Source organism: Artibeus jamaicensis, unplaced genomic scaffold, assembly GCF_021234435.1.
Source record: "Artibeus jamaicensis isolate MK-2021 breed Jamaican fruit bat unplaced genomic scaffold, CSHL_Jam_final contig_414, whole genome shotgun sequence".
NCBI classification, from domain to species: domain Eukaryota; kingdom Metazoa; phylum Chordata; class Mammalia; order Chiroptera; family Phyllostomidae; genus Artibeus; species Artibeus jamaicensis.
In genome coordinates, this window is record NW_026521822.1 from 3,221,100 (window position 1) to 3,238,508 (window position 17,409).

Sequence of the window (17,409 nt, forward strand, 5' to 3'; positions counted from 1 at the left end):
GCTATCTCCTGATGTTACTGGTTTTTAGTGAGTAGAGGCCAGGAGTGCTGTTAAACACCTTCCAATGCATAAGGCAGCCCCACAGCAAAGAATTTTTCCACCAAAATCTCAATAGTACCAAGAAACTTCACAAACCACTTTTGACATGTTCCATCAGTCACAGACCTTCTCTATACACTGTACAAATCTTTTTTTGTGTTTCAGTTGTTTTTACCTTTCTTGAAATAAAGTATAATATGCCAAAAATGTTGCTTATTTTATTCCATCTTCAGTATTAAAACGGCTACACAAAAGTTGACCAGTTTAGATAAATTTTTTAAAAATGCATGCTGACATGACAGCTGTCACAGTAAAATCTAACAGAATTATTCAAATGAAGTAAGAGACAGCTAAGCACTGTAAAGAGCCATTATTGTACAGAAAAAAGTAAATGAACTTTTTGGCCAACCCAATTGTTAACTCTCTAAAGATTCAAAGATAGGGAAGCTGATTAGAATTTGTGCTGTGATTTGGTTACCATTAACATAGAACATTTTGCTAACTTTGTGTTTTGTTTTGGAGTTAAAGCTTGATATTGCCAATAAAGTAAAGGGGCCAGTTGAACATTCTTGTTCCCCATTTATCCATTTCTTAAGTTACACTTAACTTCAGAAATGAAAAAAGAAAGAAGTATAAAAAGGGCTGTTATATTCTGAGGAGAAAATTTGAAATCTTTTTGGGACTAAATGATTTATCAAAGGGGTGAAAAGAATGGTTATTGGAGATGTTTCTGAAGATACATTGGCAGATTAGGAAAGGAATTTTGGCTCTTTTGGTAATGCCTTTGAAGATAGACCACCATAAAATTGCAGAAGTCAAAATTTTAAAAACACAAACTGCATTTGACAGTTTCAGAAGTTTGATTAAAGTTTTGAAGAAAGACTAGAAAGTTTTTTTTTTTACTACTTAGAAATACTATAATCTGGTATTAACTTCTGAATAAAATTAAAGTAGTGACATTTAAACATATGAAGCAATATCACGTTTTATTTTTTAATGGAGGTATAGTCATAAATGAAATTTTCTCGTTTGCTAAATCAAGAACTTGTGTTTTAGTAGTTCAAGGTCTTAATATAAAATTTGTTGTAGCTTGTACAAACCTTTATTAATATCCCATCCAATGTTAATTAAACTTCACATGTCCCTTATATCAAAATCATATTTGTTAAATTCTTAACTTGGTGGTGACGTTGTTTTCCCTTATACCTTTTTACCATTTTCTCTTTGGCAGTATTTTCCTTTAAAAGACATGGATTGTGACTATAAAAATCTTATTACCCAAATATGTGGAAAGTCTTAGCTACAAAAGCTGTGAATAGTCACTAAGATACCAGAATTAAATTTTTTCCCAGGATTTTTATGAAATTCTCACATATTTACCAGACTATCCTTTGTTAGGCAAGTTAATGTATATTATAACATATAAACTAGAAATTGAAATTAGAAAAAATCTGCATCTTGCATTTTTGTAGTACTTAAAAGGTGAGAGGGATTTCTGTTTACCATTTCAGCATACTTTAGACATAAACTTTTCAGTTTCAATAAAAACTCTGCTGGTAAATGAGTTTTGCTGTAATTTACCTCTAAGTTTCATTGCCTTGTCAGACTTTTATAGGTTGATAGAAATTGCAAAGCAAATAACTCTCAAGTGATCTATGTTTAATGAAATTGAAGGAAAGAATTGGAGGGTTCTGCTTAAAACAGGATATGTTCATTTTAGCATTTTATAATATACTACATACTTAAAAAGAAAATATTTAATTGTTAATAAGAATAACATGATTAGTAAAAGTACAAAATTAGTTAAAACTCAGAATCCTGGAGACAAACTGGTTTTGAATTTTCTGCTCTACATCTTAATTGTGTGTTCTTAGGTGAGGGTTACTTCACTACTTTGTGTCTTAACCTTATTAGCAAAATTGTGATGATTATAATACTGTATTCCTCAGAGTTATTGTGAAGACTGAATGATCAGTATATATAAAATGCATAATATATTACTTTACATATATTAAGTTTTTAGTATGTGTTAAAAATAAAACAAGAGGTTATAAATATTTGCAAGTGATTTTATAAGTGAAGGTAAAATTATTTGGGAGTTTTATAATTTTGATTTTTAGTAAAAAAGGTAAGAGGGGCATGCATTTATGGCACTAAACTTTGTTTCCTATAAAAATTTGTTAAAAATGAGCAGAAATTTTAATTTTTTTCCCTTTTTTAATGCAGGAATAAAAATTTATACATGATAATTTAAATTTGAAGACCTTTTGTTTTTTTACTCACCTACTCTATCATATGTTTGCTGTAGTCTAAAGTTAGTTTCCACACTAGTTGTTTAATGTAAACATTATTCATTTTTTGTGTTTGTAGGTGAGATTTTTCTCATGTGCTTTTTCCTTGAATCACAGTTCTCTGTGTAGAGAGCTATTTACCAAAGAAACTAAACATAAGTAAGACTATCACCATCTGATTACTTTAGTGATATTACTACAAAACATGACATAATAGCGTCATTTCTATTAGGATTAGTTTTTGGAGAAATATTGGGGGTAAACTTTTCATATCAATAAAAAATATGGACTTTTTTCTCAATAGATATTACATAGGTGTGCAAATATGGTACTTTATTCAGAACTCTTTATTGTTTGTTTGTAACTTTATTTTAAAATAATTTGACTTAAAAAGTTGCAAAATACTATAAAAGCATCCATTATCTTCACCCATCTTTCCCTAATGTTTATATTTTATATAACCATAAAACAAATATAGAAGTCAGTAATTAATACTAACCAATCTGTAATTGTTTTACCAAATGATCTGTTTCTGGTTCAGGATTCAACCCAGGATCTCATTTGTACTTAATTGTCATGTCTCCTTAAGTCTCTTTCAGTCTGGGCTGGTTCTTCATTCTCTCTTTGCTTTTCATGACCTTGACATTTGTGAAGTACTTGCTACTTAGAATGCTTCTCAATTTGTGTGTCTGCTGTTCCTTCATGATCACATTGAGATTACACATTTTTGGCTAGGATTCCACAGAACTAATGTTATGTTCTTGTCAGTGTATTATATAAGGAGGTACATGATATGGATTTGACCCATTATTGGTGATGTTATCTTGATCATTTGGTTAAGGAGCTGTCTGCCAGGTTTCTATATCATTAAACTACTCTTTCTCTTTTTATAAATAGCAAGTGTCTGGTGGGGAGATATTTCGAGACCAAGTAAATACCCTGTTTCTCATCATACGTCCGCCCATTACTGTTACCATCCCTTAATGATTCTTGCTTGATAAGAACCTTTTGAATTTAATTCTTTAACATCTTTTTGCTGTTGACAGGAAATCGTGTTTCTTGTCTTAGATTGATAAGAATCACAAAGGAATTAATGTAAAGGCATCCTAACTGATAAAACATTTTATTTCTTTCTATAGTCTTTTATATTTATCTTTTTCTAAATGAATTCAAGAATGTAGCACAACACAAAATCCTGGAATAAAAAATGTGGTAGAAAGATGATCCTTCATTTTTCCCTTCCCAGTCCCTTATATATATTTCAAAATATGCTAGTCATGATTAGAACAAAGCCAAATATTCATTCTAGCAAAATAAACAGGTAAAAAAGATGCTGGAGAAGTAAAGTAATGGGCTAGGTTAATTATAAGGAGAATTCGCCACAGTGATTTAGAGGTTTTTCTTAAAATTACTTTCATTAAGGTTTTCTTTTTGAAGCCTTTTTTATTCAGAGGAGGCAGTGGTAAATTTAATATTTTTGACTCTGAAGTTGTCTTTTTAAAGGCAGCTTGACCCTGAAGTTGACATTCTTATAATTGATACATATTTTTATGATTGCTTTTTATCTTTTATTCCATAGTGGATTTACTACTCTTTAAAGTGTATTGTGCATTATTTCTTTTTTATTTGTTTTACTTCATCTTATAAACTGGTGGAAGATGAAAATGCAGTTGGGTTAGTTCTTTCTTGTCTGTCTTTTAACAAATACTTGACATTTAAACTGAGTGAAGTGATTTGAGTCCTAATAACATTTTGGAAAGTGTGCTTTCCAAAGGGATGAGTAGAAAGTACAGGGTCAGGCACAAATAATGCCCCCTTTTTATTATAAAATCTTTTATTACAAAACGATAAGCATGTAATTCTGTAATATAACAATATCACACTCAAGCACACCATATGACATTTTAGGTGAAATGTTCAATTTAATGGGCTTTACACACATATTATCCTACCAACCACACTCAAAGCAAGCCTTACTTCTGCTGGACCCTGTATATTGATCAATTATATTTATAATAGTTTTTTATTCCTCATTACAACTTTCTTTTAGGAACTGCTCTCCATGATTAAGTGTGTATCCTCATAATGCTATGCATTCTTTAAAGTTACAAGTTTTCTTTCCTATTTTGATGTTCTTAAGGTATATCCCAAGATTATGGTTTAGAAATAATCTTCTTTTCTTACAGAGCCAATACAATAAATATCGTTGCTAACTAGTTCTAAGGAAGTTGGATTTTGCTTGTTTGCTTGCTTTTTGGCAACCTCACTCACTTTTTAAAGTTGAAGATTTGAAATGGGATGTTCTGGCAAATATCTGGTTTGTTTCTCACTAATTTTAAATCTGGAAAAAGAATATCAGAAAATCTATAATTGGGTGTTGTAATTTAGCTGAAATTTGGATCACCTCAGGGAAATACCTTTGAAATTTCAGCTGATTATACTCAAAAATTAATCCTAGAAACTGATCCCCAAAAGAGATCCATGAAAGCAGTACTTTTGATTGTTTTTGTTTTCTTTAGTATTAGAAAGTTGAACTCTTCAAAATTCTTCTCATTTTTCTGATCAGTAGGTGTCATTCATTTGTAAATATTTACTGAATTACCTACCTCAGTGTGCCAAACACTCTTCTAGGGGCAAGAGGTACAAAAACTCACTTTCTGTTAAGCATGTTTTATAATTTTTTTCTTAATGCCAGCTGGGGCTGTTCTGGACACTTGGATTTATGAGAAATTCTTTTTCTTTATAAATCTGTCTTAGAACCAGTAAAATGAATGATAAATGATGAATAGGAAAAAGATAATTGCATCATGCTTTTAAGTTGTGTAAAATGTCTTGTTTTATGAGTAATCTGTAAATCTATAAATTAGCAAGTTCAACTTCAGATCAATTAGTTACAGCACAAGTGAATAGAAATCATAGTCTCTGCAAAAATGTGTTACCTTCTATTTCATTGCTTAAAAGTAGTTAGGTATAGCTTTTCCTTTTCATTATGAGGAATGTTTAAAACTAGCAGTTCATGCTCATTTAATAATTTGATATTGAGAACAAATACTGCAAATAGTTTAATTTGTACATTTCAGGAAAATTTCTTGAATGGTATTTCCATATTAAATACTTAGATTTATTTATTCTGGTTTGAATGTAACTGGATTTTTTAGTTATATTCATAACTAAACACTTGTTTGAGTTTCTTTGTGGCATTTCAGCATTGCCGATTTTGTTGGCTTTGGTTTGAAATTTATTCTCTAGTTGGAGTCCTGCAGTGGAATACTTACTTTTTTTCATCTCGAAGCATCACATAGAGGCATGCTGTCTATTAAAATAGAATTAGGTAAGGTCCTACTGTGTCATTTTTATGAGCCTCCATCAAGTCTCACAAAGGCTGCTTTGTCTTGTTTGATTAATTATCTCATTTTGAAAGTGCCTTTACATTTTCTGTATAAATGGTGTAATATCAAATCCACACTGTTGATATGTTATTCACTCCTAAAATGAGAGATACTAGCTCTCCTCTGTGATTCAAAATAATTTTAGGGAAATATGCATATTTAATTTTGAGGTATAAATATATTGATTCTATAAGTTTTTATACTTCAGGCAAAATAAAAAAGGCATATCCTGAAAGTAATCTGACTTGGGTGAAATTTATAAGTGGATCTACTTCTTGAGCCAACGCACTTGGCCTATAACCTAAGGACAAGTGTTTGGTGTTTTTTTAAATCTAAGCTTGTTGTAATTTTAATTTGTATATTCTGTGGGGATAATTAAAGGTTTGGAGTTCCTACTAGGACAGTTGTAAACTTAGCCCAGTATTAATTTGAGCAAGATATGGTTTCTTGGGGGTTGTTTTTATTTTTAAAGTGAATTGGGTCTATACATTTAAAGAAAAATTAGCAAGTGTGTTTTTTGTTCTAAATAGAATGTTTCCTTTTTGCCTGTTATTTTCATTAACATATATTGCTACTACTAATTAGTATTCAAGAAATGGAGAATTCATATCTTGTTTATAATTTCTGAATATATTTTGAACTATCTTAAAGTTTTCCTAAGATCTCATTAATTTGGAAATATTTAATAATTTTCCTCACTTCTATTGAAATATTAAACATGAAAAAGTGATTTGTCAAGGAAATTGATTAGAAAAGACTAGAGGATGATTGCTTAATAATTTTAAAAGCACTTTTGTAGCACTTCTGTGTTCTGTATAGATACATGAAAACATAAATAAGACAGCTCTGGTGTGTTAAGCCTTTTTCATCTGTTCAAGAGCCATCCCTTAGGAACAAGCTGTGGAATACTTTGTTAATCTGTTTGGGATTTTTAGATTCTAGAAAAATACCTAAGTAGATTGCATTTCTTGAGATATTTATTTAGGTCTTTTTCTGATTTGTACCGCTTTCCTCTAGTCATTCTTCATTATACCTCCTCAGTGTGATTATACAGTAAAATACTGTTTTAAGCTACTGCTCAAAAAATATACTCTGTAGTTTCTTCAAAACTGAAAGACTTCAGGATTTAAACTCTATTGGAAACTTAAAATAAAAAAAAATAGTTGTCTTGCAGGCTTATGGAGTATTTTTGTAGTTACTTATTTGATACATCTTGCGAGATGGCAGTTTCACCCCTTGACATCTTTTAGATTTCTTTTTTCATTTCTTTATTTCTTTAATTTTTGGAATTGACAGATTTGATGGTTAAATTCATAGGTTTTATTTTCTTAGTCCAGACTATTTTTCTTACTTGTACAGAATTCAGTATATTCCTAAAGCAGAAGTGTTAGCTCGTTGTTTCATCATTAGGCTTAAAAAAATTAGTTCATGTGTTGTTAGGTACTGGAATAACCATTCCTTTTCAGCTGTTGGTATATTTCCAAACTGGCTGGCACAGCCAGGAGGAAGTTGAAGGCACTAAAACATTAACTTTGGTTGGTTGCTACCTTCTTAGTGCTGAGACTGTAACCTTTGTTGGTTGATAGAACAAGAGAGCACAATCCTCGTTCCACTAACAGGTAAGGAACACTTGTGATAACCAGTTGCCGTGAGAGAGAGATTACTTGGTAATATTTTTTTAATTTATCCCCAAATAATATGTCCCCGAAATAAAATAATGTGACTATTATGTTCCATACAGTAGGAATATACAGCACCTTTCTATTTAGAATAAAATTTGAAATTTAATAGGGATGTATCACTCTGTACCACAAAGTAAAATTGATCTATTTTCTACTGTTAAAATTTATCCTGCAGTCCCTATAACTTTAAATATATGTCTGCCTGTCTTTATTCTACTTTCAGCTTTTCTTTGATCAGATGCTATATACTTTGAACTTCCTTTTCTTATTTACCTCATTCCTGTAACAATGTAAACTATTTTTTCAATATCTATCATCATCTATAATTTAAATATATCTTACTGCTTTAATTTCTGCCTTGTAGCCATTAATGATTATTTCCTGGTCCTTCTTGACTTCAAACCAAAGGATCATATGTTTTTAAAAGATTTATATTCTGTATTGCCTCTGTCCACTATTCTGCCCTGCCACTTTTATATCTGAGTGCTTTAGGGATAAATCTTTTTCAGTAACAGTAGTCATAGCTTGATAAAATTTAGGTTTAGCTTTGTATTGCTGTAATATGGGACTGTAGGCTGATTAATTCTTTAAATTACTGAAGACAGACACCAAGAACAAATTCAGCTTCTTAAACAATTCCCAAGATTTATTAGTATTTCTGTTAATGTGCTTGGTTATTCTGTTTCTACTTTTCAGTCCATCTTCTTCTCTTTGACAGAGAATTAACTGGGACTCCTTCTTAAACATATTTGAGGTTGAGTGCCTTTCCTAGTCCCTTTAAGATCACTATGATCTTATTTCTAGTCATAATTTATCATTTTCAATTTGATCTTTACCACTTGAAGATAAGTGGTTTGTCATAGAGTATGTTATGGCTTAGACAAAGATAGATTCCTTAATAGTTACTGAGGGATTAATCATTTGTGGGGGCAGACTTCTAATTCAAATTAAGAAGGCACTAAACAAAGTATGCTCAAAGACAACTCCTTTTTATCCTGAGGATAAATCATTACAAACTCAAATGACCAGAGAATGTAATTTCTTAATAAGAATTTTCTCTTAAATCTATATTCAGCTCTCTATTTCAGTGCTTCTCTCCTACCAGAGGTGCAAGGAGTGATCCTAGAACCACAGATACAGCCAAGACCACGGAGAGCTTTTGACGTCAGGGGTCCACTTTCTCCACTGAACCCTTGGAGGCAGAATATCCAGCTTCTGGAGAGAGTGGGAAAGGATAATAAACAAGTGGGTGCTTTCCATTATTTACTTGGGTTTATTTATAGATTGGAGTGTCCTTCCTTTGCCCATTTAATTCTGTTGGTAAACTCCTTGGGTTCATATTAGAGCTGAGTAGGGCTGCAGTCTGTTTTGTTTTCTAAGAATGCTAACTAGTGCCCATTAAAAAAAAGACCTAAATTTATTTTTCTCTCCAGATAGCTAAAGTAGTGCTTAATTTGGGGCACTTGATTTGGCAAATACCAGTGTAGTTCACAGTACTTTAAAAAAAAAGAATATTTGCCCATTTTAGTCTTTAATGGTACTAATGGACTTCTGAGTTGCTGTTTTATATTCCAGTAATTGAGAAGTTTCTGTATTTTATCTTTGGGCAAGCTGGACATCTGAACTCCTCCTAACTTATGAAGTCTGATGTCCAGGTATTATCTTTCTCACCCTGTTAGTGAGAAACATTGGTCTTTTTCTTACTTCAAACTTTAGGACTTCCATATTAATTGTCTTTTGGAAGATGCATTGATAGTACTATTATACTTTTACTGTCAAATGTAGGCTTCATTCTTAAATAAAATAAATGTGAATGAATATAAGTTTTAGGGTATAATATTCCTGAAATCTGTGTTTAATATATTCAGAAGTAGTTTTCCAGTCCTTAGTTAGGAATAATGTTATTTGTGGCAAAAGCCTTGTTTTAGATTTTCCCCATGGCATTAAAATGATTTTCTCTTAGTTTCTTTGATGCCAAGGGTAGGGTTTTTTTCCAGGAAATTCTTATCATCTACAATGGGTAGAATATAAACTTGGTACCTTTGGCAAGTTTTCATTTTTCCTTGGTAGATTCCTTCTGTGACTCCAGGTATCTTGATAATGGGAGACTGGTTTATTTGTTCTCTAATTGCCCAGATTTCTTTCAACTGGTAAACATCATACTTCTTCAGCAAAAGGAACTCTTCTAGCAGAGCCTTCATGGATGATATCTGTCACACATGCAGCACCTGCAGTTTGGAAGGCAGTGGTGAACGGAGCCATGCAATATATCTAGAAGACACAAGGATGAGAGAGCCACCTGATCTTGTCATTTATAAACTTTAAGATTTATTTTGGTGTACTCTTGGTCTGGAAATGGAAAGGCTCAAATAATGAAATAATTTTTTCAGATTGGAATTTTACATGGCCATGCAAATATTCCTTTCTATTCAGAAGAATGAAATAGAGGAAGCATGAGAGACTCCTTTCTTTTAAAAGCAGTTCTCTTTATGTTTCCCTTAAAAGATTTGTGGGATTGAAATCACCTTAATCAAGCAGGAAAACTTTTTTAGTATAGGAGATCCAAAAACTTACTGAAACTGTTTTTTGCTTCCTGATAATGAAAGGAACTAGAAATAAACAATGAATTTCTTAATTACTTCCAAATTACTTATAAAATCAGGGCAACACTCTTAGCTTATCTTTTTCTGGTCTCGAGCCTTGTTCTCATTTGTCAAATAAACAGTGATTCCAGTACAGAAGTAGAAGAGGCATCTTTTTAGATGAACGTAGCTTACTCCTTCTAACGTAGTAAATACCTATTAAACTTGAGGTATTGTCCTTTATTGAAAGCATAGTAAAATTTGAATGATACTCAAACAAAGTCAATTAGTAGCAAATGTAACTGTTGCAAGGTAATTACCCAAACTATCAATTGTGGGTAATAGTTATCAAAATTTTTCTATTTCTATCTACTAACAGGTCAGTCAAAGCTGCCTGTTGCCTGTAGCTAAAAGTTACCTGATGTTGTCAGTTCTTTTTATTTGGTATCAATTTTAATAGAAATTATAGGATTATTAGTATGGAAGTATATAACATATTTTAGGAATCTAGAAACATTTGCTAAATTATAACTTGGCCTTTACTTTTTCTTGGCTATCTATTAGAGTTTTTTTCTCATTAATTATAAATACATTTTTGTAAAGTCCTCAAAAGTAAGCTTAAAAGATCAATTTAAATTAAAATTTCTTTAGAGAGCTCTGAATTTTCATAAATGATTACAGCCTTTAATGCTTGGTTTGTTTTTGTTAAATGTTAGTAAGATATACAAACATATAAATTTAAAACATAATAAGCAACATCTTAGAAACAGCTCAGGGGAATTGACAGTGAAATTTCTTGGAAATTTAGTTTGACTCTTCGAACCAGTTTATGGCCTGTGAGATTATAGCCTTTTGTTTCAGTTTTGAAAGATGAAAAGTGATTCAATCTCTTAATCATATAATTTGATTAAATTTTAGCTCTGTTCCTTAAAGTGTGCAAAAGAAATGTAAGTGCATTTCTATTCCCCTCTTTCCACTAAAAGCTATTTAAAAGTGAAACATTTTGTGTATTAATGTGAACTGATTTGTTTATATAAACTTTTATTTTAATATATTTTTCTTTCAGATTTTTAAATATTCCATGTCATAATATGCAATTCTATATTTTTTGGTGTTTATTTTATGAATATTAATATAAGCTAATTTTTTCTAGAATGACTGTGTAATATTTGTATTATGTGATCATTGGAAAACTAATAAATATTTTCTCCATGAAAAAAATGCACTTACTGATAAATGGCTTATTTTTGTTTCAGGAGTAGAAATTGAAAACTACAACAGTATTTTTAAGTGTATTTTAATTTTATGTGTCTTTCTCTAAAGAAAGTCTTTCTCTGAATATATGTCCTGTCCTAGTGTATGTTAACCCTTTTTGAGAAAAATTTTAAACTGTTAAATTAAAATGATTCTTCACTGGGTTACCCAGTGCCAAATTTATGAAATCGGTGATGCATTTAGTCTATTTTTGCATTTTCATGATAGCTTCATCTTAGTTTTATTTCAAGAATTGGATTTTTAGATACCATTTTTATGTCAATTTTGGAAACCATGAAGTGGTTTTGAATCAAAATTACACATATTAGGAGTAATATGGTTAAATTTTTTAAAAGCAAGATTGATAAAAATACAATGTCTCAAAAGCATGCAAATGAAAGTTTCTATACCCAGAAAAACACATTTGAAAATAATGGCTGATTGGAGACTACCTAATTGATAAGAGCTGTTAGCAGGAGAAGGAAACTGTTTTATATTTTAGTGTTTTGGTTGAACAAATAATTGTAGAAGGTGAAATATTGATTTAGGAATCTCTTGCTTTTAACTTGATATCAAGACAACATGGAGAAGGATAAAATTTGTTTTTAATGATTCTGGTTTTTATAGCTACCTAAAATTAATTGAAGCCCCTGGAACAATTTCCCTTTTCTATGCAGAGTCTGATAGAAGCAAGAGGATTTCCCTTTTGAGTTAAAGAAAACTTATGTAAGAAATGGACTCTAAAGATTAAAAAATGAACATGATGGGGTCCTGGGCAATAAATAAAAGTTGAATTAATCACAGTGGGTTGAATGAAGTATGACTTCTCAAAGAAATTATACTCTAAGAAATTAGAAAAGGGAATTATAACTTTAGCGACTACATTCGGGGAGGTGGGAAGGGAAATTAAATTTTTTCTTGGCTTTGTTAGTCTGGTAAGTTTGGAAAGATAAGTAAAGGTTCTCTGGATAGAATTTTGTTCTTAGAGTTAAAGCTACAAAAAGATTTATAGACAATAATATGGCAATGGAAGGCTGTATGCTAACTGAATACAAAATATTTGTCTTCAACTGTATGTGTATGAAAGGGAGGAATGTGAAATGTTAATAAAAGCTTACACCAGAAACTTCAAACATTATAAAAATAATGGTGAAATGAGTTTTAAATACTTTAATTAATTTTTATTACATGGGCTCTTCTTTACACCATCAGTAGCTTTAAAATAAAAATATTACAGAATTTTGAACATGGGTTACCTTTATATCTCTGAAGTATAAGAACATAGGTTTATTGGTTCCTCATTGTCGACTGGATTAACTATTGTATACATTTTTGTTCTTCAGTGAGGAAACAGTTTTTTAAAATAGGTTCATTTTTTAAAAGTACATGACACAATGTGACATAGTTGGTTGTAAATATGTACACAGATCTGATTTTACTTTGCTACATTGAAACAATTGAGCAAAATGTCTGCTTCAGTGGCCTAAGCAATTCCTTGCTTTCTTTTTATTCAGATATTTTTTATTTCCCATTAAACAGACTTCATTTTAATATAGTTATAAAATGTGAAAGATTGGTATTTCCAGAAGTAAGCAAATAGGTGCTCTAGAGGTTTTTTTTCAACTAATATATACATCTAAGGTAATGAGATTACTGCAGTTAGGGAACTTTGAAATACGCGCCGGAGTTTTCAGGAATTATGATCAAGGGATGTCTACTCAAGAGGTAAGGTATGGCATAGGTAGAAAAATGTTCAGAATGTGTTCAAAGTAATATCTGATGATAAGTGAACCACAACAGATATCCTTGGATTTTTGGACAGATGTAGAATTAGGGAAATAATTTTCCCTAAAAAAAAATCTCTTCCAGAGAAGAGAAATGGATAAATCACAGATTGGTATTGTGTGATTTTGGAGCACATTTAGAAATGTGCATCCAGGGCCATTGCACCCTTTGAGTGTTTGACCTGCTGTATTGCAAGGCATCTCCTACCCTTACTCTCAGTGTTTATGATCCACATTTAATTTAGTATTTCTTAGGCCCTGCACACTATTAAAATATTGTACTTTGCATGGAAAGTTGAGTATTTATCCCATGAGTTTATTGCCTGGCTTCATTTTTGCTATAAATGCCTATTAAATGATACTTAGAACATAGAAAACAGTAGTTATACTGAGTAATTTTTACTTTGGTTTTGAGAAATTCAAGTTTTATAAATATTCATTTAAACATTGTAGCTCGGAATCTTATGGGTTAAGAAATAAAATTGTTGGTTAGTAGATAAAATCATTCATAGAAAAAAGGTATACTGTTGTCTAAGGAATGAATGTTAAGCAGGTTCAATGAGTCAAGGCTTAGCACGTTTAGCATATCTAGAAACAGGAAAATGCATATGAGCTAGAAAACTGATTAGGTTTTTTCCTAGAATTAAATTACTTGTGTAATTTACTCAGTAGATAGCAACAATAATATTCCATCCTATCTTTGTAAGACCAGCTTGAATATTTGGCTTTTACTTAAAATAGCTGGCTGTCTATTCCACTTACTACGTTTAGGAGCAAACAATGATGATGTCAACTAGTGAGAGAACTTACTACTTGATAAGGTAGCTGGTTTCATGTTCATGATGCTCTAATGTTAAGTTGGTTCTGAATTTGCTTTTATGTCATTTTTTTATTTGAAAATTACCTTAGAAATAATTTAGCTTAGCATCCTGATGTATAGAAGATAACCTGTATCCAAGAATAGCACATATTATTTCTACTATCACATAATTGATAAAATGTCTATAATACTCAAGTCTCTTTTGCAAGCTCAGAGACCTGTTTTCTGCTTTCTCATGTAGATCCTATTTCTAGAAAACAGCAAGTCTGATTTTCTTCAAATATGACAGCCTTCAGAACTTGTAACATGGCTGTTAGACCTCATCAATTCCAAGCCAAGTTTTTCCCCCCTACAAATTAAGCACCTCTATTTTCTTACTCTTATTCACGTTAGTATGGCTTTCATATCCTTACCAGTTTTGTAGATCTTTGAACATGCTTCAGTTTATCATTGTTTTACTTAATGTGTGACACTGAACCAAGACAGTGCAGGTGTGCTCACCTTGTGTTTGGCTCTGGGATGCTCATGCCACTTTATCATTAGGATGCTTAATTTTATGCATGTTGATATTCTGTTGAGTAAAAGGGATTATGTAGTGATTTGTAAAATATTTTGTTTTTCTAAAAATTAGTAGTGTGTTTATGCAAAGGCTAATGTTCACAGTTTAGTGGAAAGGAAAAACATTGACTCAAGGTAGAGATAAGAGCTTGAGAAATCCTAGTCAAAAAACTACAATCTCCATTTCAATTATTTATTTGCTGAGTTCTGACTCTTAACTATAAATTCCACATTAAATAACCTTTGTAATGTAAAATGTTATTTTATCAGGTTGTCCTTGATAATTAAGGGTAATCAGGCCCATTGGAACTAAACTGTTGACATGTAACTGACATTGAGAAGAAAAGGAACTTGAGTTTAGTAACAGAATTGGAAATGAAAGGCAGTGCTTTAGTGGAAAAGTTTGGAATATATACCAAACAGCAAAAGATGACAAAGAAGTAGCCCTAAAACTTGGGGTATGGCCTAAGTTCTAATGCAAGCATAGTTTTTATGTTGCCTCTTGAAATATAATGCAAATATATAATGCAAATACTCTGCTATAGCAATGTTGTTTTGGTGTACCTGTTTTAAACTATCAGTTAAGTATTTGTTTTTCGTGCAAATTTTAAATTGAGTTCTAGGAGGACACAAGTTGTTTAATAGTTGTATATACCTCTTGGGGCACAAGTACCTTTGTTTGAGAAACACTGGCTTGATGTATAGGGTATCTTCTACTTCACCTGTATTAGAATTTTAAGGTAAATGACAAAAGAACACACATTTACATGCCTACTCTGTGCACCTTTGGCTAGGTGCTTTACAGATATTTATCTAAATCCAGCTGACCTGTGAGAAAAATAATTTTTCTATTTTACACATAAAGATAGTGAAACTCAGAGGTGACAAAATCTGCCCCAGGGCACAGAAACAAAGGTGGCATTTGAAAAAGCTCAAAATCTAAAGAATTCTCTTGCACTGCTGATTGCTGAACATCTTTGCCCAAAAGAGTACATATTCTCAGGAAAATTTCATATAGAACTTAGTGTTTAAAATATTTAAAAGGGATATATTATTTAGTATGCTTTTCTCAACCAACTTTTTTTTTATTTTAAAGAAGTTTTAGTTTTACAGAAAAATGGGCCAGAATGTATAGCGTCCTCCCCTTCATGAATACCTGGTGTCCTCTCCGATACTGTCTATTATTACTAACATCTTGCTTTTCTGTGGTGCATTTGTTACAAGTAATGAACTAATATTGATACATCACTATTAGAACCAGTTTATATTAGGGTTCATTCTATGTAATGCTATGCCAAATACATAAGATTGATTGCATCACAGTTACAAGGTCATATAGAAGTTTTACTGACCTGTAAATAGATTGTGCACCACCTATTCACCCCTTCCCTCACTCCTCGCTCCTGGCAACCAATAGTTTTTTTCTGTGTCTATAGTTTTGCCACTTCTAAAATGTTACATAGTTTGATATGTAACCTTTTCAGATTGGCTTCTTTCACCTAGCCACACACAATACCTTTGTTTTTGTGTATTATCTTTGTCAAGGTGGCCACATCTTTTGCCCATTTTAAAAATCAGTTGTTTGCCCTGGCTGGTGTAGCTCAGTGGATTGAGTGCAGGCCTGTGAACCACACAATCGCAGTTTGATTCTCAGTCAGGGCACATGCCTGGGTTGCAGGCCAGTTCCCAGCGGGGGACACATGAGAGGCAACCGTACATTGATATTTCTCTCTTTCTCTCTCTCCTTCCCTTCCCCTCTAATGGTAAATAAATAAAATCTTTAAGAAAATACTTTAAAAAAATCAGTTTGTCTTCTTACTGAGTTCATAAGAGGTTTTTTTTTTGGTTTTATATTTTGAATGCCAGTCCTTTACCATATAATTATTTTGCAAATAGGCTGTGGCTTGTTTTTTCATGTTCTCTACCTGTAGTATGCCTTATGGAGCAGTTTTAAATTTTAATCAAGTCCACTTAATAAAGTTGAATGGCTTATGCTTTTGGTATTGTATCTGAAAACTTATCACCAAACTAACCTGTGGTCACTTAGATTTTCTCTTACATTATTTTTTGAAACTTCTATAGTTTTAAATTTCATGTTTAGGTCTATGATTCATTTTAATTTTTTGAAAGTGTAAGGTGGATTTTGTGTGTGTCCAGTTGTTCTAACACCATTTGTTGAAAAGATTGTCATTTCTCCTTTGATTTTGCTTTGCTTTTTCAAAGATGAGTTCACTATACTTGTATGAGTCTGTTTCTGGGCTTTTTATTCTATTCCATTGGCCTTTCTGTTCTTTTGCCAATAACATGTTGTCTTGAATACTGTAGCTTTTTGATAAGTCCTGAAATTGGGTAGTGCCATTCCTTTGACTTTGTTCTTCTGTATTTTGCTGGCTGTTTTGGGTCATTTGCCTTTTCATATGGCCTTTAGAATCAGTTTGTCTTTATCTGCAAAATGACTTTCTGGGATTTTGATTGGGTTTGCAGTTGATCTAAAGATCAATTTTGGAAAAAGTGACATCTAACAGTATTTAATATTCCTAACTATGAACATGTAATATCTCTCCCTTTATTTAGATCTTTGATTTTTCATCAACATCTTGCAGTATTTTCCTCACATACCTCTTTGTACATATTTTGTTAAAGCAATACCTGAATATTTTTGGGGTGCTAATGTAAATTCTGTGTTTTTAATTTCAAATTCTGTTTGTTCATTGCTAGTATATAGGAAAACAATTGATATTGCCTATATCCTGCAGGAGGTTTTTTTCTTCTTCTTAGGGATTTGCAAAGATAGTTTTATTGGTTTTCTTGTTCCCTGTACTAGCTGGGGGGAAAGCATCCAGTGTCTCATCAATAAGTATAATATTAGCTACAGGTTTTTTTGTAGATGTTCTTTATCATCTTGAGGAAGCTACCCCTGATTCTAGTTTTTGCAGTTTTATTTTTAATCATAAGTAGATGTTGGCTTTTTCAAAACATTTTATTTTAAAATGTTGACTTATTTTAAAGT

The 17,409-nt window shown here is 31.6% G+C and overlaps 1 protein-coding gene across 3 annotated transcripts in view; it reads left to right on the forward strand.

Annotated features, from left to right (window-relative positions):
• TSC22D1 (TSC22 domain family member 1) overlaps positions 1–17,409 on the forward strand; it is a 165,662-nt gene that overhangs the window by 25,597 nt on the left and 122,656 nt on the right. Inside the window, exons 2-3 of one of the 3 annotated variants that reach the window (XR_005079803.2) lie at positions 8,477–8,646; positions 9,538–11,033. The exons of 1 other annotated variant lie outside the window; for it this stretch is intronic. The gene's annotated coding sequence lies outside the window, so the exon portion shown is untranslated. Of the gene's footprint in view, positions 1–8,476; positions 8,647–9,537; positions 11,034–17,409 lie in introns of those variants that run through there. One more of the 3 variants, XR_005079804.2, reaches the window with a different exon arrangement.